Source organism: Melospiza georgiana, chromosome 18 (genome assembly GCF_028018845.1).
Source record: "Melospiza georgiana isolate bMelGeo1 chromosome 18, bMelGeo1.pri, whole genome shotgun sequence".
In the NCBI taxonomy this organism is placed as follows: Eukaryota; Metazoa; Chordata; class Aves; order Passeriformes; family Passerellidae; genus Melospiza; species Melospiza georgiana.
The window spans coordinates 5385547-5413384 of NC_080447.1; the positions used below are offsets into that span (position 1 = coordinate 5385547).

General features: G+C 41.1%; 1 protein-coding gene across 1 annotated transcript in view; it reads left to right on the forward strand.

The window, feature by feature from the left end:
* ZNRF3 (zinc and ring finger 3) overlaps positions 1–27838 on the forward strand; it is a 65870-nt gene that overhangs the window by 4813 nt on the left and 33219 nt on the right. The gene's annotated exons all lie outside the window — the stretch shown is intronic.

Genomic DNA, 27838 nt, shown 5'->3' on the forward strand with positions numbered 1-27838 from the left:
TACTGGTTCTGGAGGAAGCTCAAGTATCTCTTATCTTTGCACAGAGCTGCAGCAATACCAGAATCCTCCTATCAGAACCTTGTTGCAAAACTTAGGGAGCTCTTTGAAGAATGGGTGGGAGGCACAGTGTAAGAAAATGCAGTAAAAGATATTTAAGTATGGAGAAGTTAGAGTGGAAAGAACAAAAAATGCTAATGTGACCCATTTAGAGGAAGAGGAATAAAGTAGGTTAACCAAGTAAATAAAAGCAGAAAGCTCACAGCACTGGCTCAGTACTCAGACCTACCAGTGCAATTTCCATACTTCCAAGTAAAGGTGGGGAATCAAGTGGGGAGAATAGTTTGTGGGAGTTCAGGTAACTTTTCTGCATGTGTCTGTATGCTTAGTTAAACTTCCTCACAGATGCTGAAGCTCTGCCCTGTTGAAAGCCTTGCCTTTGGTGGCAGGATGCTGACCACTTCCTTTTCCATGTGCTCCTCTGGCTTGTTTCAGAGTTGGAAGTAGGAAAAATCAAAAACTGTTCAACATGCATCCATTTGGAGAATTTATTTTCATTTATATATATATTTATTTATGTTTAGACTGGATCTACGTGACTGCAGTGGTTTATATCTAATTACAGCCTGCTTCCTGGTGTTACCAGCACTTGTGGCCAGCCATGGCCCATGGGTGGAACTGGCCCTCAGCCCCCCTGAGCACCTCTCTGGTGCCCTTGCTGGGCAGCACAGCTGAAATGACACCAGGTGAAGTGTCCAGAACACATTATTCAGTGTGGCAGACTTGGAGGCAGCTCTAGTGCCAGCAGATCTTATAGGAAACTCTTGAGTAGTTGGATAAAACCATTGATTAGCATACATAGTAATTTTCTTCCAGTTTATACCATCTTGTGGTGGAGTGTGTATTTAAAAAGGCTCCCTTTTTTTATTACAGTCTTCTAGTTCTTGTTTTGGAATTGCAAAGTGAGGCCCTTCTGAACCAAAATAACTTTCAGAAATGGTTTTTCAAAGTATGAATGCTTTCAGGAGGCCAGCATTGGACTGGTTAAGGAAAGATAAGATCTGGATGCAGTAATCTGTAGTGCAATAATCTGCTGTATGTTCTACCCAGTTATGTAGGTGGTACAGGTATTCGCATTAATACATTTACTACATTGGAAGTGCTCAATTTGGGAAGCATTAAGTGTGAACTGGTACATTCTATCTCTTGTTTTGGGCATCTGCCCTTCAGTATTCAAATATGTTCAAACCAAAGCGTGTGCCTGCACATAAAAACAGAATGAATGCAATTTGAATGCTTGGCCTTATTTCTTGTTTCCTGGCTTAAAAGGAGGGCCCTTCACACTCACAGAGACCAGCAAAGGAAAAACAGATTGTTTTTAAACAAAAGTGTGGTTTGAAGTTGTTAAAACAGCAGCAGAAGATTCATATTAAGGAAAAGAGTAATCATATTTTCTGCATTTTTCTCGACTGCTTGGCACAAACCAGAGGTGACCAGGGAAGTGTGATCTTGCAGATTCCCAACTGAGACTCCCAAAATTTGCACTTGACTGCACTTATCCCATTGGTGAAGCTGTGCTTACATTAGGCTTGAGCAGCAGTGCTCAGGAAAACAGGCCTCTGGTGACTTAGGGTGTCCTCTTCACAGTGGCAGACTGCTTTCATTCATTTTTTTTCAATTTCCTTTTCATGCTGCTTAGAGACTTTTGTTGTTGCACTTGGCTTTAAGATGAAGAGCCAGTTTACAAAGGTTGATTAGGTGCCTGTTATGTTCCAGACACAAGTACAGCCTTAAATATGCAGCTTAATATATGCAGACTCTCTGGGCTTCCCAGACACATGTTACCCGGTGCATTAATGTGAGGATTTTAGTTGTTTTCTAAAGCTGATGGCCAGCTTAAGCTTTCTGTTGGTTTCCCTGAGCTTAAGCTGCTTTATTATTTTGCATAATTTTCAGCAGTGAAGCAAATGGAAGAAGCAGTGAGGAGGTGACTGGCCTGAGAAGAAGGAAGGGCCATGGTTTAGAGTCTGCAGTCATGGTTTGAGTACAAGTGTTTAATTAGCTGTACAGGCATGCATGTTGCAAGTATGTGCCTCCTACTGTGAATTTACTGCATGTGCTTGGTAAGCAACTTTCAAATACTTCTGATTGTAGTGTTTGAAAAATTGCTTTTAATTCAGAAAAGAGCTTAGTTTGTGCCAAGTTCTGTTTTCCTATTTTGAGGCTTTTGATGCTTGCCTGCTTTAAAAAAATACACACAATAAAAAGTGGTTTAAGTGTGGCTGTGAAAAATCCTTCTTCTCTACTTCTTGCTTTATCCATTCCACTCTGCCCCTCCTCCCCCAAGCAGAAGAGGCTCAAACCAAACTTGCAGTTGGGTTCACCTTTGGAACTGCAAGTTTTGAGCTTTTAAACTGCCTGCTTTGGTGACACATGAAGAAATGTACCTTTGAAGGCCTGAACTGGAAATGCAGAAGGCATTCTGTTAGAATTTTTTACACTCATGGGTCAATTTCACAATTCTGTGGTTCATGGAGAAGAACTTCTTTTAAAGGCTATGAGTTTTTTTAAATTTTATTTTATTTTCCTCACAGAGACTGCCCTTGAAGATTTATAGACTTGTTTGAGTTTGGATAAATGATGGCAACTTAACTGAGCTTTGATCAGTTTTACACTAATAACAACAGCAACAGTAATAATACCTGTGTCTCATAGATAAAACATCAATATTCTATATACAGCATGCCAATTGTGTGCACAGTGTTTTCTGTTCTGTTAGCCTGTCCTTGCTGGCTTTGGAGGTTAGGAAATGCAATGTAGCACCTGCTGCCCTTTGCTTTGGCACACTGGATTTTCTCCTAAAGCAGTCTCTAAAGGTGTGTGTCATAAAATAGGAAAAGCTACTGGTCACCATTCCAGTGTTGTATTTTAGTAGGTCCAGCATGCTTTCTCATACCTGATTTGTATTTATTTAGAAACCTTTTAGAGCAGATGTTGTCTTGCCTGCTGTGAGAATAAAGAGTAGATGAACACTTTAGGATTGGATGCCAAGCTGGCAGATATCCTGGATGATGTGTGGCAGGGCTGGGAGCAAGAAATGAACTCTTGAAACAGTGCCAAGGGATGCTGCTGAGTTCAGTATTTAGGAGGAGCCAAGGTCTGGAGACCTCTTTTTGCTCTGAGACAAGGTATCCCCAGTCTGGTAGCCAGCAGTGTTTTGCCTCCTTAGAAGATACTATCTTTTACATCCCAAAGCTGCATCTGATAAAAAGACATTGTGGACTAGTTAATGCTAAAGAACTTCCAAAGTATGATAGTATTTTGGTTTTCCACTATTTTATTTGAGAAAGCTACTCTCCCAGAGTTGCACTGCCCTCATTCTGAGCTATCAGGGATAATCTTTTTGGGTTTGGATACTGGGAATTGGCAGAGTTTTTTCTACAGTGAAATAACATGGTTGTAGTTGCACATTGGGGTTAATTTCTCACACCAGAGCTAAATGTCCTCAAATAGCAAAAGTCACATGAAGTGGTCTGAAATTCTGTTGTCTACCACTCCTGTTTTGTTCAGACAGCCATGGGCAGGTGATTTGAAATCTTTCTGGACAGCTTTAGTATTAAACATAGATCCCTGATGAGGAACAGCCAGAATGTATGCACATGTGTGTGTGAGGTATGCAGTACAAGAGAATCTCTGTTTCTGAAGTCTGTGTTAAGTGTTTGTTTCAGGGGCTTGGGTGGGAACTTTCCTGGAGCCCAGAGACACCCCAGCCTTGGAAGTTGTACAGGAAGAAGCTCCTGACCTTCTCAGGGAAAGGGCTGAAGTGTCCTGAAAGAGTTAAGCTCTACTTAGCTCACTCATGAGGTATTTAATATCCTTATTAAACTCAACTGCTGGTTCACTTTTTTTTCCTCTTCTTTTGCTGAATAAAATTTCTTGAAGAGCTGAGCCTCTGCCTCTCAGATCAGAGGCTCACATGTTGAAGCTGGCAGTGCTAGAGGCTAGTTCCTATCTGTGTGACAGCATTTTTAATTTAACAGGACCGGCTTTGATGTTCTTGAATATTTATAGGCAGCTTCAGATCACTCCAGTGTGTATTCTTTTTAACTGGAGCAGAAGTTCTTCCTCACACAACAAAATTTCTTTCCCTCTGTTTACTCTTTGGTCTCTTTTGGATTTGTAGACATCAGAGTGGTTTTATGTTACAGAAATATTGCTTAAGTACTTACTTAAAGGGGGGAACCACTTGATTTCCTTTCTAGTTCCTGCAGCTTGGGGGTTGTCCAGTAACTGGATCACAGCTCCTTGTCTGAGCCTTGCTACAGACACAATGTAAAAGAGATAAAACAGAATTTGAGCAAAACCCAGTTACAGTGAATCCTTCTCCATTACCTGTGTAAACTCAGGTGGGTCTGCAGTGGCTCAGACCTGGACCACCCTCAGGAATCACAGAAATGTTTGTCATAGACCCTAAGGAAGGAGCAGGTTGTGGTGTGAAGAGGAACTGAAAACTTAGGATTTGGCTCTCAATAGCAGCTGATCAGAAATGATGGAAAAAATTTTTAGAAGGAAATTGCCACTTGGATCATTTGGCTTGAATCAAACTTTGACCAGCCTTGGGCAGGAGTGTTAAAAAAGACACCTGATGGATGAGCTTTCATTCAAGTGTTAACCCATCTCAGGCTTCTTTGCCTCAGTGCTTCCCTGCTCCACTGGCAGTGGCTGCTCAGAGCTGGCTCTGTGCTTTAATAAACAGAGATGTGGGGTTTGGGCACTTCAAATACCTCTGGCTTTGGTGTCCTGGGCCTTGTTGTGATTTACCTTTACCTTGATGGTGCCACAGGAGGCAGATTGTGGTCATAAGAAAATGTTCCCTCAGCTTCTGCTGTGAGATTCTCTTTTCCTCCTTCCCTGCCATGTTTCCCTTCTGCTGAATCCCCTTAGCCCTGTGTGATGGATATCATGTGGATTCCCTTATTCCTGATGTCCTGACCCACAGAAACTTTGCCATGGCCAACTGGGACAGCAAAGCAATGGCATTTTTTCCTGGAACTTCTCCATGTGGATGCTGGTAGTTCAGGCAGGTTCCTGTATCCTTCTCTGCTGCACTCACTGTTTGTTCTGAAGTTCTGTACACTTTCTGTTACAGGATGATCTCCTAGGTAAACTTGGAGCACCATTATTGAAGTAGCAGATTTTTGTGTGTATTATTTTGAATGGTTTCACTTAGTAAAAAATTCTTTCAGTGATGATAATTTGTTTTAATGCACAGCGTGCAGAGGAAAAGGTCTGTGGGTTTAGACATTTCTGTTGTAGCTGCACTTCTCTGCTGATACAGCCATTTCTAGCTCAGCTAGTGAAATCAATGTCACTGCCTGGGTGGATAAATAGCACTGGAAATCAACCACAGGAGGAAAGTGCTTGCTTTCTATGTGATATAAACAGTTTGCTCAAAGAGTAAGGTTTCTCTTACTATGGACATTCAGCAGGGAAACAGACCTGTAACTTACTAATGTAGCAGTGAGAGTTTCTGAAATATGCCAGTAAACAGAACTTTGTAATGTACAGAACTAGAGAAAGAACTGGATGGCTGCTGGAGTGCCATTCAGTGCTTGTGTCTAGGGATGGGTGGATGTGACAGTGACTTCATTTTTCTTTAGTTCCTGCCTCCAAACTGTTGTTAACAAATTCCTTCTCCCTTCATACCCTGAAATATCCTTGTGAGACAGGAAAATTATCAAGTGTGGAAATACTCAATACTTCTGTCTCTGGGCAGGATTTCTCCAACAACCACAAGTTGTGCTAGGGGAGGTTTACATTAGATATGAGGGAAAAAAATTCACACAGAGGGTTGTAAAGCATTGGAAGAGCCTGGCTAGTGAAAGTGGTGGTGGTCACTGACTCTGAAATTGTTCAAGAAATGTGTAGATGTGGCTTTTGAGGACATGGTTTAGTGATGAACATGGTGATGTTGGACTTGATCTTAATAATGGTTCTGTGATTCCCTCTGTCAGTGTCCTTTTGTCTCAGTTAGAAGTAACAGACAGTAGCATACATCTAGTTAAATGTAATTGCAGTGAGAATTTTTGCAAATCAAATGACTTTTCCGTCCTTAAGTTGCACTTGGTGTCTTAGAATTCAAATTGGTGATGCTGGGAAAATATTTGCTTCCTGTGTAAGTGATAAAACATACTGGGTGGTAAGGATATTGCTAGCAAATAACCTTGTAGGTAAAGATATTTGTCAGACTAGGTAGCACTACTTAAGAAGCTGAATTATATATATATATAAATATTTTTTAGTAGTTGTACTATCCAAGTGCTAGTGAATGTTGAAATCTTGTCATTATAAACATATTCCAGATAAAATGGGTTCTGCAGTCTTTAGAACAGGATCCACAAACTGATGCAATCTATTAATGTTCTTGAGAAAGCGGAATTTTGATTTAGGTTAGGACTAGTCCAGGTAGGAAGGACTGAGAAAAGTAATAGCAATCCTGAGTGTCTGTCAATGGAAAGTTGTGGGGCAGGGAACTTGAATTTTTTATCACATTCTCGCCAGAAAAAAAAGCTTGGAACAGCAACCAAGAAGAACAAGAGAGAAGCTGAACAAGCCTTAGAAGAAAGCCATCCTAAAGCAGTTGCTGGGTACAGCACACTGTAAACACTGCCCAGCTGGAGAATATCCTCTAGCACTTGCTCTGCCTCTGGGGGCATGGTGGTTATGGCTGCTCTGCTTTAAGGGATGCTTCATGAACTGTATGATACAGGAATTTAATCTTTGTATCAGTATGATAATGTGGCATATCCATGCCCAACTGAAGGGCTCCATTTCTCAGCAGAGAACAGCATTTCTTACTCTGAAAGAGAATCTCTACGTGAATTCACAGATTTTTGCTGTTTGTGTTACATGGAATTAACATTACAGGCTGTGCCTCTGGAAGGAGGAGTTGGTTTTATTTAGCTTTTCAAGCTGAGGCAGCTGCTAGAAGAATATAATCTAAAAAAAACCCAAACAATATCTATTTAGAGATAAGACAATTTACATGAAAAATACTTTTTTTTAGGGTAATTTCAGGCATTTTCAGTGCTCCTTCAGCTTGATTCTTAAGGATACTGAGTACATTTATAATTGTGCAGTAATCTTTAAAGCATTTAAGAATGTGCTCTTTGACATGGACTTAATGTGTACCTGTGTTTTTTGGTTTGTTTTTTTTAATGTCCATTTAGAAACCTGTCAATGAAATATCCTTGCAGATGCTGAGGGATGACTGCTAACAGTGAATGAAGCATGAGCAAAATGGGTTAGAACAAAACATATGCTCTGCTTTGCAACAGGTGAGCATATGCTGCCTAACTGAAATGTTAGAAAAGACTGCTTTGAAATCATGAATGTTTTAGGAAAATATTTACATTTTCTGATATTGGCCTATTCCTGTCTCTCATTAGTTGGTGGAGAATTGATCTCTGATGTTAAGACTCCAGGATCATATTTCTAGTACTGAGGCAGGTCCTGGATTATTCAGTGGGTGAATAAACTTCATTCAGGGTGTTTAAAATTTGGCAGCTGATCCTGGCAGAGCAGCTCTCCCCTGCTGTCCTACAGGTTGCATTTCCAAGCTCACATTGTTGCTCTCTGAGGTGGATGGAGAGGAGTGGGAGCAGCTTCTGGAAGGGCTCAGGTGCTGCTGACAGCCTGAGATTGTTTCTGGGGCTGGCAGCATGGTCACAGGAGCCCTGATGGACAAGCAGTGACTGATTTTACATCTGGGTGGGTGAGCAAGGGAGGAAAAAAAATCAGGTTTGCCCTCTGATTTTTTTCCTGGTGCCTTTTTCTTGCCTTTGAATTCTCATTTTCTGATTGCTTTTAGTTCCTGTGTTAATTCTCAGGGCACTACCAGGAAAACACAGAACTGTTTCTGAACTTCAAGGTGAAAATGATTTGCAAGAGAATTTATAAAAGTTCATGAGCCTAACATTTCAACCCCACTCTTCTATAATAATTAAGACAGGAAAAATTATAATAGCTTCCAACTAATTCAGAGTTAATATTTGTGTAGTTGAATTTCTCTTCTCATCTATCTTTGAGGGTAGAGAAGGAAGCTTTGGTTTTATTTGAAATGTGATTGGTTTAGTCCTGCAGTTGGAGGTATTTGTTAAAAGCTGTTTGTTATATCTAGCCACAAAAGTGCAGTAAAAGGGAATTAAATTAGGAAAAGAGAGAATTCCTTACATGTGATGCTACTTAAGTGTTATTTTTATGTGTTTTATCTCTGGTGCCTTGACATGGACCAAGTTTCAGAGACACTGAAAGGAAATGCCAAGGTGCTGTAGAATCTTGGAATTCCCAACCCAGCCCTGCAGGGTCTGTTAAAATAATCACTGGTGCTGAGTCTGGTTATCCTTCAGGACAATTTTATAGGTGGCACTATTTCTGTCATGTTCTGATATTTCATGATGAAATTACTTACAGATGGGTTGCAGGCAGAGAAACTAGGGTTGGTATTTATTATCTCAAGAGACCTTCCCTTTCTTGAGGAAAGCTAATTAGTAGTGCTCTGGAAATCACTTCAGTGCCCTTCTTAGGGTCAAAATTAGGGATCTGACAGAGAGAATTAAATTGCAAATAAGCAGATCCAAAAGTTGGCTATTTAGACACATCTCAAAGTTCCAGCAGGATTTACTTTTTTTTTTTTTTGTTCTAATATTGCCCAAAAGATGGGTCATGCATGAATCAGTGTGCTAGTCTGGTAGGTAATACACTGCTTTTGTAGTCCATAGAGCAGAATCCTGAAAATTGGTCATCACCTTCATTTTCTAGTACATATTTGATAAGAAGTGTTTGCCAACCACCTCTCCCCAGCCTGCTTGCCCAAAGCCAAATCAATTTTCTGAAACTTTAGTGTGAGATTTTAAGCTGCTGTATTGATTGAAGATGTCTCTAGACTGAAAATGAGAAAGGCAGAGCTTTGTTTTCCCCTCCAATAAATACTAGAACATTCATTTAACTTTTAGAATACGATTTAATGGCTCTTGCAGGCCTGACACATCCCCTCACATCAACCACTTGTGCAAAAATGTTAATATAAAGTTAATACTTCTTCCAGGTAATAGTGATCTATTATCAAATACTTTGGATTCTGTCCAGTCTTCCAGTTCAGCACTGGGAAGGACTGGGCATGACAATTGACTTTGAGCATTGTGTTGGATGTTCAGGCACAGGCACTGGTGCCTGACATGGAAATTCCTGGGACACACTTGCCCTGCTCGCTGTCAATTGCAGCACCAAAGTTTTGCAAACAGCCACAGCTGTGTTTTCATGGTACAGCTCAACTGAGTTCTCTCTGGTTTATCTGTCTGGGAAGGCTGCTGTTGTGATTTGCCCAAGCTGTTTCCGTAGTCTTTGGAAAAAATAATTGAAAGTTTGGATCTCCTGTGTGTAGAGTTTGTGTTGACTCCTCAGGCTCTGCTGCTGAGTGAGTGATGCAGCTGTTGCAGATATTAGCCAGTAGTAATGAAGTAATGCAGCACCTAGAAAATTCAATATTTTGAGTGAGAATTCAGAAACCTAAATAATGTAGAAGTGGCTGTTATTTCTGTATATTCTGGTGTGAGTTTCTTACCCATGTTTGTAGAGATGTTCGATGAAGGAGCGGTTTAGGCAGCCATATAAATCATACATATTGGGGATGCTTTTTAGCCAGTTTCAGGTTTGCACAGAATCATTTGACAGGTAACTTTTCAACTTGCATTCAAATAAGAAGTTCTTATAAGTTGTAACCTCTCTAATTTTTTAACCCTTACTCCATTTTTCCATTTTCTTGTGTACTGAGACAGGTCTTGTAGAAAACTATGATCGTGACATTAACAATTTTATCACATTAAATGCTCACAGTAAGTCATAATTTTACAGGTTTTCTTCAGTTCTGACTGTTCTTAATTTTGAAACCATAGTTTTGAAACCACAGAAAGGTTGGAAGAGGAATCTCATGGGCTGGGTGTTAAAGATTCCTATGAGTTTTAGGAGAAGAACTCAAGACTGTTCCTCCATTCATCAAAATCAGGTCTGAGGCAAAAGCACTTGGCTGTACCCCATTGCCTTGCACACCCACAGTATGGGTGTGTAACACACACACACCAGTTTTATTGCTTGCATTTTCCACATGTGCACCCCTGACTTTCCTTTTGGTAATTCTGTCCTGCTCTCAGAGATTTGGGACCACCTCAAAATAAGTGAAACTGCTGGAGAAAAGGGAGAAAAAAAGAGAAATTTTAATGGCACCAGACAGAAGGCAGTGTGGGAAGTTATTTACTGTGGCAAATCCCACATCCTTATTACCAACACTGTCATAATGGGGGTGGCAGTGCTGCAGCACACACTGTTTATTTTATCCTTTAGAGGAAGGGACTTGCCTTGATACACCTGCAGCACTCTCCAAAGGAACCCCTTCTCCACTCTGCAGATACAGGATAACATTTGACAAAGCAATGAGGAGTTGAATCTATCTGAGCTTTCATTCTCGGTGTTGGTAACAGAGGTGCAGTCATTTAAAATACCAGCTAGGTGTGTGAGAGAAAAATAAAAATTCAGAACTAAAATAGAATCCAAACTAAAAATGCAGCAATATCTTGTGTTGTAATCTGGATGAAGGTTTTGGCAGCACATCTACCAGGGTTTGAGTGTTTTAAATACAGATGTGCCTTAGTAAAGAAGATGCAGCTGAAGTTTGAGTGTAACCTTGTACAAATACAAGTCAGACAAGCTGCAAAATAAAAAATATAGAATAAAAGCATGATTAGAAAAATGGCATGGACAGCCTCACTGTAAGCAAGAGTCTTGTTTTTAATTAATAGGCAACCTCTGTTGTTTAATAACCAACAAAAGAAGCTTGGATACAGTAAATCCCAATGGTTTTTGCAGATTCTGTAATTGAAATATAGGAGTACATATGCTTGAGTATATATGCTGATGTCAGACAAAATCAAGCGGCTTGTTTGAGATCAAAGTTCACCCATCTTCTGTTAATGTAAAGATGAGTGCCTTTCCCTGGATCTCTGTGTTGGTGGAAGGTGGGTTGTAAGTGTTTGTGTACAATTGTGAACCATCTGGGCCTGGAGCAAAATTGGGACCCCAGGGAGCAGGAGGGGAGTGGTGGGCAGTGCCCACTCATTGTGTGCTCCCAGTGCTGGGGAAATAACTGCAGAGTCTGGAAACTCCAACTTCATGGGGAACTTTGGAACAAAAGTGATTCAATTGGTCCCATTTTTATTTTAGGAACAGAACATTGAGTGTCTACCTTTATAGTTGTCTCTCAGGCTATTTTCATATTCTCTGCAAAGACTTATTTGAGGTTTCATTTGTTAGGAAGCCTGTGCTCCAGCTTGTCACTACTGTGAGAATGGGTGGGAGACCAAGGGAAGCATTTAGTTTTACTGGAGTTTGCTGGATTTGTGGGATCCTTTGGCCTGACTTCAGAAGGTATTTAGATAGTTATAGCTGACTTGACATTACTGAAGAGAAATGATGTCTTCTAGCTGTTTAAAGAAGTTCATAATGTGTTATGGAAAGTATCTGTGTGATATTAGGAAAAAATTCTTTACTTTGAGGATGGTGAGGCACTGGCACAGATTGCCCAGAGAAGCTGTGGATGCCCCATCCAGGCTTGGAGCAACCTGGTCTAGTGGAAAGTGTCCCCAGCATGGCAGGGGATTGGAATCAGATGAGCTTTAAATTCCCTTCCAAGCCAAACCATTCTGTGATCTGTGGCACTCACAAATTGATTCCTAATTTTTCTGACCTCTTTCTCACCTCCAAAACAAGAGGAAGGGGAAATGGGCATGTGACTGTTGGCATGTCACTTGTTAGTTTAATCATGAACACATCAGAATTAATGTTTAGGCTCCTGGTAATTTTTTTTTTTCCTTTACACAGCAATCCCTTGCTGAGGGCAGGGATATTGGGTACTTAAGAGTTAAATAATCTTGCTTTGGAAGCAGCTGAACAGTTTACACTCCTTGCTGGGCTGTACAAAAATACTTTTCCTTTGAAGTGCTAGGAGGAGCGGCTGAGGGTAAAACCTGGAATGGGGTTGTAGCAGTTTGCAGTGGGCTCAGCTGGGAGCAGGCAGCTGCCTGCAACTGCAGGGTGAGATGGCAGAGAGAGAAGGTCAGGCTTTCTTTCACTCTTGCCATCAGTGTCTATTTTTCTGAAATTCTTCAAATGCTATCTAGTTCTTGAAAATCCTTCTGAAAGTCTTCAAATGCTATCTAGTTCTTATAAATTTTTGGATTAGGACACATTGCAAGAAATACAGATTAAAAATAACCTTTCCCATAACGGTGTGAGAAATACAGGGGTTTTGTTGGAAGTTCCTTCTGACTGCTTCTGATGTGATCTGGTAGTGAAGTGCACCCTGCTGCTGTCTGGGATAGAAGGATTCATCTCTGCCAAGTGGTGTAAAATAGGTCAAACTTTTGTCTGGAAAGAGCTTTCCAAAGTTGGCCAGAACCTGTGAAATCTCAGGCCTGATGTCCCACCTCAGCCAAGCTGAGCTCTCAGTGTAGAGCTGACAGGAGAATGACAGCAGTGGCACTTGGCCCACATGGAGGAAGCTGAACCATGATGTTTGCAGGAAAAGCCATGGATTTCTAGCCCTGTGCATCCTCTGCTGTCAGAGCTGTGCATGGGAAGCTGTGCATCCTCTGCTGTCAGAGCTGTGCATGGCACTGCTGGGGGCTCTTCTGCAGAGCAAACCCTGCCATGGGCAAAACCTGCTGCACACTGGCTCTGACACACTGGTGTCTCCTGCCAGGACCAGCATGGAACTACACTGACTGAAGTTGCTCCTTGGTTTTCTAGGGCAGCACTGTCTGTTGAATTAATAATCTCTTGTCATGCATTTTTTTGGGAGATGCCATTACTTGAAACGGAGGAAAACAAATTTCCTTCTAGCAATGCCATTAAAGGGACAATCAAAAGCAATTTCCCCAACAGGTAATGAGGGGTAACATTTAAATACCTGGCTATATCTGTTGAAGAGACTATGATGGCAGTGCTGCAGGTCAGATCTCCAAATTTAAAGTTAGAGTTATTTAAAATAATAATAGCAATAATAATGATAATGTCCTTTCATCTTTACTCATTTCAGAATCAGACACTTGCCTGTTTGTGGGATCTCTGTGTTTCTCTCCCTGCTGCTCTGCCACTCAGTCTTTAGCTTTCTACCTCTGCCTTTTTATTTTTGTCTTTGAACAAAAAAAGTGTCAAGAATTCAGTTGCTGAAACAGGCAGCATTTTCCTCTAGGGTTCCTGCAGTTGCTTTGCCTGGCTGAAAGACTAACCCTAAGTTGTCAGGGTCATCTATTCTTTAAGAGAGGGAGCTGCAGGCGCTGGCAGGAGGGCACAGGCAGGCTGCCCACATGTTGGTGCAGGGCTGTGTGTGCTGTGTGCCTGCTGCTCCGGGATCACAGGGCACACATGCCTCTTCTGAGAGTTCACAAAGCTGCTCTTGGACAGGAATGGGTGCTGCTGCCTTTTCCAAAACTGTGCAGGCAAAGCAGATATTATCAGGGCTGGCCCTGGGGCATAAAATAGAAAGATCAAAGGAAGTGGCAGCAGCACACAGAGGCTCTTCAAAGCCTGAGTAAGGGAGGATTGATAGAGAAAAGGAGAATGCTCTTGCTGATGTAATCACAGCCTGTGAGACAGGTTGGTTTTTTTTTTTTTTCTTAATTTAAACAAAGGCACAAAGACAGTCCTTGTTTGTTTAGAGAGGTGAAGCATGTGCCACAGAGATAGAGCAGGGATACCTCACTATATAGAAGATTTTCATGAAGAGTGTGGAGCTCAAACATTTGGAAGTGTCTGCAAAGTTGCAGTTTTTCTCATTTTACTTTGCACAACTTCTGCATGTGGTATTCTTTCACTTGTGGTGTCCATGTGGAATGAAGTAGGAAGATGGCAAAGGAAGGAATGCTTGTTTTCAGGCTGCAGTCCTTATTAAAATGGAAACTTATTTTGTTTTCTTTGAAAATGCCAGTTAAAAATTTCTGGGATTTGTATGAAAAGAAGTTAAGCACAGGCAAGGTAGAGTTGGAGGGGAAGTGATAAACCAGATCCATTGTCAAGAAGCAGAGGCTTGTTCAGGCACAAGCTGTGAATTGGAAGGAAACAGTTGTTCTCCCCCTTTATCTGTGGAAAGGGGGAAGAAGAGGTGGGACTTTTCTGGAACAGATGTGCAGGGGTGGAGGGAGTTTTCAACCTTCTCTGTTACAGACCTCACTTTATGTGCTACAGCTGCAGAAGTGTTTCTGAACCTTCATTTTGCTTATAAAAGTCCCATCTTTATAATTCAAAGGGAATCTTGTGAAATTATGACCTAGAGCATGGTAGTCCAGCTTTTCCACCCAAAGCTGTGCCTGCATGGTGTATGGCAAATAACCCAAGCTAGCTCAGTCTGATACCCAAAAGTTACATGAAGACATGACTCAAATCCTGAATGAGTGACTACTACCTGAAAAGCTATGTATATCAATTAATATAATTGCATTGATTTTACACATGTTTGGAGCTCAGGCAGGACAAGCTTTTCTGCTGAGATGGTGAGCAAAGCCTGTCCCTCTGTAAGTCTTTGGGAAGCTCTTAACTCCAAAACTTAAACTCAGCTTCACCATTTTGCATTGTTTCACTTATTGATTGTTTTAGAAGAAAGACTTAATGGGATTATCTCAGTCCCAAAATGTTTTCCAGGATGCCAGAGATCAAAGTGGTTGTTTCTGCTGGCAAAATCTACAGCTTTCCTTCCCCCGTAGGTCTGAGACCATTTGCAGTGCAGTTCAGATTAGTACACGAAATTGTGGTTCTCTGAAGTTTGAAAATCTGTCATGAGGGAAAGATGACTGCCTATATTAACTTTAATGCTTTCTTCTTGGGTCAAAGCTACATTTATAGTCTGCTGAATCAGTTTATTACCTTAACAAGGCAAGCAGTAAGGTCCCTGCTGAAAAAGGGATTCATCCTCTTTGTTGTGGCATATGTGGGATGATACTGGCATTCTTGTGTTGCCTCATGTGGAAATTTCTAAAATTTGCTGGTCAGCATCAAAACTTTTTCTCTTCACCCTCCTGCATGTCTCTTCTGCAATGCTGCTTCTACAGATCTGTGTGATTTGATACTTGACACTAATAGAAAGTGCTTCAATACACTTAAAATACTCTGATTTTGGTTTTTACTTAGCAAACCTTCAGGCACCAGGAAATTTGCACATCTTACAGAGCTTTGAGATGGGCTCTGACATGTACTTGTGTTAGTGCTGCAGGCACTTTCCCCTCACCATACACAGAGGCTAGAGAAAAATTCTGGGATGGGAATCCTAGCAGTTACCATGGCTTTCTGCTTTAAAATACATTCTTTTTGGAAATCCCACCCAGATGTGTGAAGGACAGACTGTTCCAGTCTGTAGAGGACAGTTAATAAAGCAGAGGTTTCTCTGCCCATAGGACAGGGTAAATTGATGGGTTCTGCCATCAGTATGGCATCCCCATTCTTTGCTTCTAGTGAGGAACAGAATGAAAAAAAGAGAGGTTTTAGCTGATTTCCTGTATGCTCTGCTGAGTTTGTGCAGCCCCTTCTGCCAGCAGTTATCTGTGGCCTTTGGATTCATGCAGCCAAGTGAATTAACACAACTGCCATGCTGAGTTAACCAAAGAGGTTCCTCTGCTCCAGTGACTCTGGCAGAAACCAGTAGCAGATATTTGTGAAGGAATGTAAGATTAGAGCAAGCATATGGTGAGAATTCTGCAGTACATGCTTCCAGGCTCTGCCAGCTTGTGGCTCAGGCCTTCCCATAAGGATCAAGTTCTACAGGAGAGCCCTTGATGGGTTTTTCTTTCATTTTTTTTTTCCAGTCCATTACTTCATGTGTTGTCTAAATTTGAGAGCACACAGGGAAGATCTGTTTTGGTTTTGGGATTCATGCACACTGTGACATTGTACTTTATTTTTGAGGAGCAGTGGAGTGCATGTTGTGCATGAGGTGTAGAACAGCAGTTTTATTGGCATGTCTGACAGGTACCAACTTAAATTTCTCACAGGATTGAAGGGAAGACAACTAAATCTCCAGAATTTTTCTCATTCTCTTGCTGTTCAGTGTGAATTTTTTTTTTTTTTTTGAGCTGCAGGGGAAAAAAACGTTGCCAGGAAGTAATTGTTCTTTCTGTCTCTTCCTAATTCTGTGCAGCAGCTGCCTTGTCTTTAGCTGCTATTAATGGTCAGAGCTTTGTGAACAAAGGAGTGTCAGGCTGATGTAACTTCTTCCTCTGTTAGACATTCCCTCTGAAGCCATCTTTTGTCTTGATGTCCCTATTGTAACCATTCATATACTGATGAATGAACAGGAAGCTGATGATGATAGTGAGCAGATGAGTTTGATCATGAACAGGTTTTACTCAGACTCCAGCCTGAGGGAGTATATATGAGTATATATAGGAACAGAGCTGTACCACTGTCAGCTACAATGTCTGATTTGCTCATTCAGATTTTCTTTTGTGTAAGAAACTAGGAAAGGTTATTAATCTAGGAGGAAATGTGCTAACTTTTTATAGAGAACAACAGTATCCCAGGTATAAATACAGTATTTCTGTCTGTGGCCTGGTCATACAAAGAGAAGTTTACTTGAATGGCTGGATTTTTGGGAGGGATTGTGATTTCTTGAACTGGAATGAGTGTTTCAAGACTGATGTAAATACTTTGCTGTGCTGTTAGCTACCTGAAAGAGGCTGCATGTTGTGTGACAGTCAATGAAGCATCCTAACCATGGGTTTTCCAGCACAGATGTTCTTCTCATGTGGCCTCTGGTGGTTGTGATATATATTGACTTTCTATAGATAGATAAACTATTCTCAAAATGCCTCATGGAATGGACTCTTTTACAAATGAAGACCAATTCAGTGTTATTTAAATACTACAGACAAAATTAGAGGCTCCCTAGCAGTGGAGGGCAAAGTGGACTTACAAAGCTTGTGTGGTTGTTCTTTTCACAATGCCTAGCCTTTCCTGTTTGTTTTAATGATTAGGCAGAGATTTCATTGACTTTGTTTATATTTTTGTGTCTGTCACATTTTCTGCTTTCCCATTGTTTATATCTGGTTGAATGTGCCTTTTATGGACCTTGGTTCAAGGGATTCTCCCATACCTGCTGTATGTACAGCAGGTTATCAGTGCTGATCTTGGTTAACTGTAATACAAGTTGGAGGAATGCACCAGGAAGAAATAAGAAGCATCATAAAAAGCATCTCAAAATTTTGGCTAAGATTTCTTTTGCTTCTTAAGAATAAAGTGTATTCTGAAAACCTTATACTTAGACTAAAAATTTAATGGGATGTTGCAATTAGTAGAAAAGGTGAGAGAGCAAAGCAGAAGACTTGGTGAGCACCATTGGGCTCCAAGAGCTTGAATGCTGCAAATAAAAGTGCAGTGCATCATAAAAGTGGAAGGGGAGAGTAGAAAATGGAGCAGGTAAATCACAAGTTATGGATCATCTGAGTCCTGTAACAGTGTGACATTCATTGAAAGAGACCCGAATTTTACCAGTTTGGAAAAGAGGCTGTTGACAAGAGACTTGGAGTAGTCTGATGCCAAGACAGTGATTAAGGAACAATTATTGATTGGTCCTTGCAATATGATTACCAGAGCATTCTCAGTGAAATTCACAAAACAGCTTTACTGTAAAGCAAAAAAAGTACATTTTAAAAACAGTAGGTTGTGCTTTGTGCTGTAGGATGGTGTAAAAGCCATAAGTATGTGTGTCATTCCAAAGGAATTAGGTAAAAACATGGAACATAGATGATTTGCTTACTTAAACACAGTATTTTGGGTGAAATATCAGTTCTGGAGGTCTTAATCATGGATAGCCATAATGAAGAGGCTGTATCTCAAGCATAATCATTCCTTATTTTCTCTGCTTTTCATATTCTCCGAATTTCTGCAGTTAGCAACTGTTGGGGATAGGTTACAGTGCTGGTTGGATTTTTGGGCACACCCTGCATGGCTGCTTTTGACTTGCCCAACATTGCACAGGAATCCTGTGGCAGAGGAAGCAATCCCATCTGTTGGGAAGCATTCAGCTGCCTTAACCACAACACTGTATATTCTTTTCTCATAGTATCTTACTTCATTCCCTGCCCTGTCCAAACTTCCTGACATGTGAGGGGAATGTCCTGCAGCCAGAACTCATTCAGCCCTCACTGCTGTGTTTTTGGAGTGCATTTACAGCATTAATTTCCCAATCAGTGAGGCATACCTCAGTGTTGGGGTGTGCCAGCAGGAGATACACAGCACTACACCCAAGCCAATGGGCTTGACTGGATTTATTGGCATGGGCTGTATGAGGGCTGGAGGAGCTGGATGAGAAAAATGGGGGCAGCATGGGGTGGGAGTGGAGTGGTGAAGGGCTGGTCAGGAAGAGAGGAGAATTGAGGGAATAGATTAGTGACTGTATGAAGGAGGAATCATCTGGAAAAAGATGGGAAAAGGAGGAAGAACTTCTGATGTATCCCGAAATACAGCACAAGCATCTGAAATTTAAGGTTGAATTGGGCTCATTATTTTAATTATTCTAATTATGGTAAAAATCTAACTTTGAGACTTCTGTTACCTGTTTTTTTCCACCCATACATAGGGTGCTGTAATATGATAAGTATATACATTAATATTTCTCAGAAAAAGCTGAGAAAACCTGTTTTGGTTCACTGTTCTGTAAAACAGATCACTTTTTGTAGATTTTTATTTAAAGTGGAATTTAATTTTACTCTTGTAATAAACCTCTTGTAATGAAAAGGGAGTGCATTGGGTCTCCAGAATTCCAGAAACTTCCATTATTGTTCATTTGACTTTAAGTAACATTAATTGAATCCTCCAGGCACCAAGTTCCTGCCAAGTCCCTTTGATAAATGAAAACGAGCAAAGAAGTGATAATTAGTTGAGTGCAGAATAGTTCTGATTCTGGTTCAGGATGTCAAAGCAGGGGCTGTGAGCAGGGAGTGAAACTGGCCATCAAGTCAGCTTTTGATCTGCATGAATTGTGCACTGGACTGAGTTGTGGAGCCTGTGTTACATTTGTGTTGGTTATTTCCTGTGCAAAACAAAACAAATTAGGCCTGAAAGAGGGGAGGATGGATTTCACAGCGTGTGAAATGTTTGCAGGGACTAGTTCAGCGACGTGCTACGTTAGAATTAAGCATAGCTTTTTATTTTCAAGTCCTTCTCTCTAGTACAGAGCATTCTTCAGTGGTGACTCAGGGTAGAGCTAATCTCACTCAAAATGGTTGCCAGTTGCCACTTGGAACAATAGGAGCGAAGCCACAGGCTGCCATCAGGTGGTAGTTTTTAAGAAGGGCGTTTTTCCCCAGTGGATTTGAGTGCTTTCTGTCTGCCAGCACGAAAGATTGCAATGTGCACGGAATTCTTGTAATGGAAAGTGTTGGAACAGTGCATTACTCATTGCTTTGCCTGAAATGGAGAACCCAGTGCAGCAGGTATTTTTCTTTTATGGAGAAACCCCAATATTATGTTTTCAGGAATAACTCTTGGCACCTGATTTACATACAGGCCTGCACTTCTTTTAAAGTTCCTCTCTGGGCAGGGGCATCCCACTCTCCAGTAAAGGAGATTGTGTTCTCTTGTTACATCCTGTTCTAGAGCCTCATCTTGTGCAGCCACAGAAGAGACTTTGGCTTCACCTTATTTCCACAGGATATAGGTCAGAGAGATTGTGCTGATTTGAGCTGACAAAGAAGGGCATTAGCAAGGTGTGATGTTTGGATTTTGCCAGATTTTGCGGAGCATGAATGGTGCTGTGGAAGTGATTTCTTGAGAACTTGGTGCTGGAGAAAGAGGAGACACTTTAGAAGCCAACAGTACCAATTTGGAGACCTCTGCTTTCCCTTTTGGGTCCTTTCCCTCTAAAAGTTACCTAGCACATTTAAATGTTTTCACATGGGCAGAAGCCATAAGCTGAGTACAAATCCATTGAAGTAATCTAGGTTATCAGATGAAGGGAAGTTCAAAAGATAAGTTTTGGAGAGGAAAGCTTGGAGCACAAAGTGGGGAAACAGGGATATGAGAAGGCTTGTGACAGCTGGAGTTGGAAACAGAATTCTGTAAACTTTACTGGTTTGTGTATTGGTCCAGAATGGCTTATAAAAGGTAAAGAACCTGACTAAAAAGGCAAACTTTGAGAAACAGTTTAAGACTAACACTACCTTCAGATTGTAAACTGTCACAAGGATTTTCTTGGAAGATCTTTTGGTTGTTGCAGTGTAAGCTGCAGTTAAATGTAGAGACCTTGAGAGTGCTTTGTAATTTATGACAAAATTCAACACAAGAATATGATGGTTATCCTCAAGTCAGCTATTTATAAATTTAGAAATCTTGAAGGTTAAAGCTGCAGAGAAATCTGTGCAAACGTAAGAGGTAAGGGGAGGTGTCCTAAATAGTCTAACTAATACCAGCATAGCAAAGAAGTAATGAAGACCCATAATACCCATAGCTGATTCCAGTATTTTTCTTCTTCTGATGTCTGGAGAGAGATGTGTGGAGGGATTTGCAGGAGACTGGGTCAGAACTGGGTGTTTTATGGCAGAGGAATGAGGAAAGACTGAACAGAGCATGCACTACAGGGACTTTGATATCAAGACAGAGGAATAAATACAATTCCTTAGAAATAATGCAGTGTGGGAGGGAGAGTGTGGAGAAGAAGAGTGGGTGCTGGAAAGTCTGGTCTGGGCAGTGAGAGCAGGCACAGCTGGAATCCCACCTCTGCTGGGGCTGTGCCTCGGGGTGTGCTGTGAGCTCTGGGAGCTGGGAAATCCTTATGCCAGCACTGAGCTGGGAGCACATCTCTGAGATGGGGAGTTGTTTGTCTCTCACATCACTCTGAAAGACACAAAATCAGTGTTCTAGGTTCGGCTGTTCAGTTTTCATCATGTTCAAAAACTTTAAAGAGCATCTTGTGCAGCAGAGGCTGAAGGGACTTTTCTATTGGCCAGAGATCATAGAATCTCAAAAGAGCGTGGATGTAAATATTCAAAACTCAGTTCCCATACTAAACTGAGAAACAGAGTTGATCTTTAGGCTGTGAACTATTACATTTCAGCCTTGAGAAAACTTATTTTTCATCCTGACTAAAGCTGACTGTATCTGTCTTTTCCTTCCCTGATGGTACTTCCAGACTGATTGCAGTCAAGAGTAGCGATCAAGAATTTTCTAAATATTAAAACCTTTCTTGCTGTCAGCTTTTTTTGTACTGCAACCCAGAGGATTTGTTCAAACCATGTAGCTTTGGTGCCATTTGAATTAGCACTCAGGCTGCCACTGTGCTGACAGCAACTGAAACTTCATGCTCCAAAACACACGCTCAAGAATTGTGTCTGTTCATCCTTAGCAGATGCCAGCTGCTCCCCTTCTTTGTCTGTTTTGGGGAAGATACTGGCCATGATGTGGGAGGTAAATATAATGAAATTATTTCTATCCTACCATTACTTGATAATTCAACAACTGCTTTTAAGCTCTGTCAGCTAATTAAGACACGGAAGAGAAAAATAGAATAAAGTGCTGGTTCTATCAGGGAAAAATGAGTTTTCTAAAATAGAACTGCAAAGTTAAAATTTTAATTATTTCTTGAATTTTTAATTTTTTTGTTCATAATCCAGCAATTTTGTCCTCTTTGCATTCAGATTTTACTTCATCTGTTAGATTTCACTTCTTGCATTTGCAGCTGCTTTTCCTGTATTTGAGGGCTAGGGGCTTAATTTTACATTTGGTCATAATGTGCATATTTAATAAAAATGCCTCAAAAAGTTATGAGAATTCTGAAAAGCAGAGTCTGGGATTGCTCTTATGTTGCCTTCTAATTTTTATGCAAATATTGCAGGTAGCTAGGAGTCTGTTATTTGTTATTCCACAGTGTCTCCTAGAAAAATAGCACATATATTGTTGGATAGAGTTTGCAGGCAGTGTTTATTGTGTGACTGCCTCCCAGGCTCCAGCTGTGAAGATGTATTTATGTTTTCTGTGAGCAGTAATGAAACTACAGTTGTCTGTGCATTATCTGCTGTACCTTTTCCATCCCTCTTCTAAGCATAGTCACTGAGACAAAATTTAAATTTTGAACTGAGTAGAAAACTGATCCTTGCTGCTGCCTTGTGCCTAGTGCAGCATATTTCACACTACGTATCTTGATGAGTTTAAACAGCAGTTCAAGTATCTGGAGTGCAAAAATGGGTGGAGAGAAGGATTAAAATATCCTAACCCTTCTCTTTTGTGCTTCCCCTGCAGCAAAGTGCAAAGCTGCCCACTTTACCCTGCCAGCTCCAGCTTTATCCTCCATCTCTGAATTTCCCTGCAGCCCCAGGGGAAGCTGCACCTCTGTGGCTCTCCCACAGCTGCTGGACTTTGATGAGGACATGCCTTCGCTCTTTCCACTGGCCTCCCTTGGCAACCAGCCCTTTGAAGATGACCTCTTGCTGTTTGCCTGTTGTCTCTCTTGTGTTGGATTATAGATGAGAGGTTGGCGTGAGGGGAAGGGGGATGGAATGGAGTGTTGTGCATTTTAAGCCTCATTTCTTTCTGTATTCTCACCTTTTTTTTTTTTTTTTTCCCTCTCTGTGGCTTTTACCTCTCTATATAGATAAAATATTGTCATGCATATGGAAAATGGTTTCTGGCAGAAATACAGAGTTCCTGCTTGGTATGTGTAGATAGGACAAAGGAAGTTTGATTAGTGTTGTGGTAAGGATTTTTATGTTCTTCTGTAACAGTCTACTCACATTAGTTCCCTTCCCCCATCCCTCTTTTTAAGTACAATATTGTTCTTAGTTATAGTGCAGCCTTTCTCTGTGTGCATGTTCTCTGTCCCTCTTCCCTCCCTCTCACCCCAGTGAATGTTTCCTCTTGGGGACAGGACAGTATAAACACCTTGTTAATGAAGGCTGTGGTGTGAGATGGCAAGGGATGCTCCAGAGCTCTGTGCCTGGGTCACATTCTCCATGGACACTACTTCTGGAAATCCAAACAATGAGATTTTGCTAAATACTGAGAATATCCTTCATGAGGGTCTCATAGGGGCAGTAGCTGTAGGGGAAGAAGTTTGGTATTAAAGGGGATCAAGCATCCAATTTTCACTATGGTGAAAGGTGAACAGGTGAGGTTATTTAGGACAGAGCATTGTAAGTAACTGTGTTTACACACTTTCACAAATTTCACCATCTCCTTTTTCAGATTTTCTCAATGATGAAATTAATCTTCATCGAAGTGTGGCAAGGGCAGCAGAGTGGTAGTTGAAATTGTGGAATATTGATGAATAAAGGCAGGAGTAATTTATGTTTGAGGGATGTGGAATATTGATGAATAAAGGCAGGATTACTATATGTTTGAGGGTATTTTACAGCCAACATGTAGAAAATAATCTGGATGTACCTGTGTATGAAGCTGGAATGCCTCAGTGCAGCATTCCACCCAAAATTAGAAGAATAGGGTGTGGGGGGGATCTGTGAGCTGCAGATGTAATTAGTATATCCTTATACTGCTGTGTAATTGGATCTTCACTTTCTAACGCAAATGATGCCACAGAAATAATTTGTGTTATTTTTAACTTCTCTTTCTCTCCTTCTCTACCCTTCTCTGTCTAGCAAAGCTCCCCACAAGCTCTCTGAATGCAAGCAAACCAGCTCTGCTTGTTGGTAGCTTATTGCAAAATACACAAAATAAAATCTTCTCTTGTCAGAGGTCACCTCTTACTACATCCAGGACTGCCTGGAAAGCCAGGATCTAGACCAGTTCAGGTGTCAGAAAAATGAACTGCAGTGAGTTTGGATGTCTGAAATCAGTGTGCACCTGCAAAGAACAGTCACTGCTGGTCTGGAGTCTCACAGAACTGTGAAATTTTGGGTCAGCATCAGATTTGCCAATCTGTTAAACTTACTTGCTAAAATACAATTGACATATAAATGGTTTTGAGACTTTTCAGAGCTGTGTGATTTTGTAAAATGAAATCCTACCTTTTCTGGTATGTGCACTTGTGTGTGTGTTGTCTTCTGATTCCCTCCTAAAAGTCTTGGAATTTTCATCCCAGCCAAACTTCCTAAGTGTGCATCTTGTGTGCCTTTGGCAAGGGAATGCAAAGGGAAATTTCTTTTAGGGTTCCTTGTATGAACAGCTTCCATCAGCTGGGTTTGGTAGCTTGTTTGTTTGGGGTTTAGTGTTTTGTTTGGTTTTGTTGTTGTTTGTTTGGGTTCTGTTGTTGAATAGTTGTATTCATTCTTTCTGGGACCCAAACACTCCCTAAGGTTGAACAAATCCCATTATGTTGTACGGTCTTTGTCAGGTTGTTTTCATACTTCCTACTCCATTTTCTGCTAGAAAACTTAGTTGCAAAGTGTTGGTAACTTCCTATCAGGCCTTTAGTTAAAGCCAAGGAGATTATATGGCAGTGACCTAATATTTTCAGTTATAAGTCTTGGCTTGAGTGCTATGGGACAAATGCAGTTTTTATTGAGATGTGAGATTTTCCTGCTTTTCCCAGCCAGTTATGATTATGTCTAAAGTTTTGGTAATTAGTGTGTTTTGGGGTCTGTCTTGTTTGTTATAGAGCCAGAAATTCTTCTGTTTTACCATGTAGCTACTGGCCTTCTTCTGCTGAAAGTAATTTATGAAGGTATAATTTTATTCCAAATTTTCTCTCCGGTTTCTCCCATCCTTAGTGACATTATGCCTTCACTTTTTGCCAGCATCTTTCCACCAATTTAAAGTGAGTGGGGGGGAAACCACAAGTGTAAATATGGCTTTGTTCTCCTTTGGTCTGTCAATACTATGGTAGGAGAACTCAGTGTAATCAAAGCACTTAAATTTCTGAGAGAAGAAATTCAAATTGTGTGTAGTATGTGCATCTTTTCATGGGAGTTTTGTTTTTTGAGATGCTTTAAAGGAAGGATGCACCAGTTTTCTGTTTGAATGGACCAGGAGCTTCCTTTGCAGTGTTTGGAATAATTAGTGTCCAGCTGCCTTGTTGCAATAGATTGCTCAGCTGCAAAGCTTGGGCAGTACAATCCCTGCTTGTGCAGCAAATCTGGTGCAAATGTGCTGAGTTCAGGTTTGTAAACATGTGTTACTGTGCACATATTGTGGGTATCTGTGGTGTCTCTGAGCTGGGACAGTCCTAGCAGGAGATGCCTGGCAATGTCTTTCAGGCAGTTCTCCTCCTCTCCTGAGGGATTTGAAGCTGGACCATGGCACAGGTGAATTGAGTTTGCTGATGAACTAGATCAGTGCTAAGATCTGGTTCCCTAGTTAACAAAACCTCCTTTGGCTGCTCTTCAAAACTTACTGCTCCTTTTCCCAGGATCTGGTGGGCTTTGTGCAGCACTGGCCAGTCTGCACTGTAGAATTTGCCTGGCCTCTCCTGCACGGTGGATGTGCTCAACTGAGAATCTCTGGTTTTACATTCAATTACAGCAGACTGGATTTCTCATCATCCCTTTTGGCATGCTTCCTGGAGTAAGTGGACTGTGAGAGGATTTCAGGAATGCCTGATGCTCTTGCTGTAGAGAAAGCTGAGTGGAAGCCACTTGTGGGTTCAGTGCTGACCACTGCCTTGGACAGCATGGGCACAACTGATAGCCAAGAAAAGCGCCCTGCTGAAATGCCCAGGTCCTATCATGTTACATTTTGTGGCAGTTTGGGTTTTTTGCAGGATGTACTTCTTGAAAACAGAAAAAAATATGCCTGAAAGGGAAAAGAAACCATATTTTAATGGAGTTTTCTACTTGTGCTGGGGAATAAACATTCTTCTCTGCATGGCAAAGCTGCAGAGGGATGGGGAAATGCTTCTGGCTTTCACCTTTTCCAAAAAGGCTGCTGTGTTCCAGCTGCAGCCAGCATAAAAAGCCCTCATGTTTTATCATGAGGCTGCAGAAACAATAGCAATGCCTAACTTTTCTTAAAAGAAACCCTGTTCTTTAGTTCTTAAAAAATTCCTCCCCCTATTTGTACAGTTTTGGATTGCTTATGTGGAATGGCACATTCTACTGAAGCCTTTTTCAAACAGCAATGACACAGTGGAGTTAAGGATTTATCCTTTTCTTTCTGGTGGAGTCTTAGTAATGCTGGGTTGGAATATTGCAGTCAAGAACCTTAAATCAGGTTTTGGTAACAGCTTGCTGTGCCAATACAGAAGAGTAAGTGGAGATAGGTTTCCCAGATCTTCTTGGATTTTGCAGATGAGTGTGGCATTCTTTACCTGGCATCAGGGGTTTTCCCCCCAATCTCCATGACCTGTGAAAAATAATAGAGCTTGATGTTGCAATTACAGCAGCCAGCTCTAATTAGATATCTGGAGGCATCCTCTGATTCCTTGGACACCTTATGCCAGGTTTGCATGGGTGATTCCTAACTCCATCCTCCTTACAGCTGTGGGTTGCTTGCTTTGTTACTGCTTTGTGCCAACCCCATTCAATAGCAGGCATTTATTGTTTGAAATTCTTCTTGCTGTTAATATACTTGTTAGTCTTGACATCTCTTGCCAGTTTGAGCTCCTAATGGTTTCCCAATTCTTTGCATCTCCAAGGAATATTTCTGTATTTGTGATTGTGCCCTTTCTTACCTATATCTATTTCATCCAACTTCTGGTGAGTCTAGCACCAAAATACTGGATTGTCTCTGAATCAGACATTCTGCAACCTCTAGTACTTTATGGTGAATGAAGTTGTTATTTGCTCAAAATCTGTTTGGTGGCTTACTGCATTTTGGATAAAGCATGTACACTCAGTCCAATTTTTGTGTTTAATATGTCTAGTTTGACAGGGGAGCTGCTTACTACAGAGCTCCCAGCAGAGGTGTACTAATGGTTTTTGTGCTTCCTGTAAAACACATTGTTTGGTTGCCTTAATTTCACTTGAGCCTTGATACACTTCAGACTTTGGATCCTTCCTTTAGAAGAAGCTTCCCTGGGAAAGGGAATTGGAGGAAGGAAACAAGAGCTGGAAGTGGTGGCAGGACACTGAGGGGCTGGGTAACCAAAAGTGTCTCGAGTCTGAACTGAGTTACCAGGCTCTGCTCCCACCCACCTGGGCTAAGCCAGGAAAGGAATCTCTTCATTTCAGCTACCAGAGGCTACACCTGGTTTAGGAGAAAGCTCTCCCTGATGATGGAGTTCCTATTCAGGTTGAGTTGTTTTTTATGTTTTCTTTTGAGCACTGCAAAACCCCATAAATTTTATTTCAAAAGCCTGTCTAGTGAAGGAATGTGAATTCATGTGGACAGAGATGAATCCATGCCAAGTGCATTCCAGGTGGGAAAGCTATATGGAGTGTCTGTTGTTTCAGGCTGTACAGCAATAAAGAGTTTAAATCTTCACAAAAAGACTGAATAGTCCTGCTCCTTTTTAGAGGCTCGTGCACTGTAGTGTTTTGAATTTGCTTTTTACTGATAATTTTCTACCTCACAGAAAATAATTAGTTTTATTGTTGCCATTGTAGGTTGTCCATTATCTCTTTTGTTTCGTGTATTTAAAGTAAAAGATGTCTGTGATGGAGAAACACCCTGGATCCTCCCTGGGCCTGATAAATGTTTTCATTTAGCCTTACTTTTTTGTGTTCTGTGATTCAGTAGTTAATTCACTTGTGTTGTGACAGGAAACCATGAGAACATGGCATACACTTGCACTGGATGAGTCCTGTCACCATCAGCCCCAGTGAATGGTGTTTCGTTCCATGTGGGCACCTAATCAGAAGTAACACCAGTATTTCAGCTTGAATTATTAAATTCACATGCTCTTGTTGCACTTCTAGTT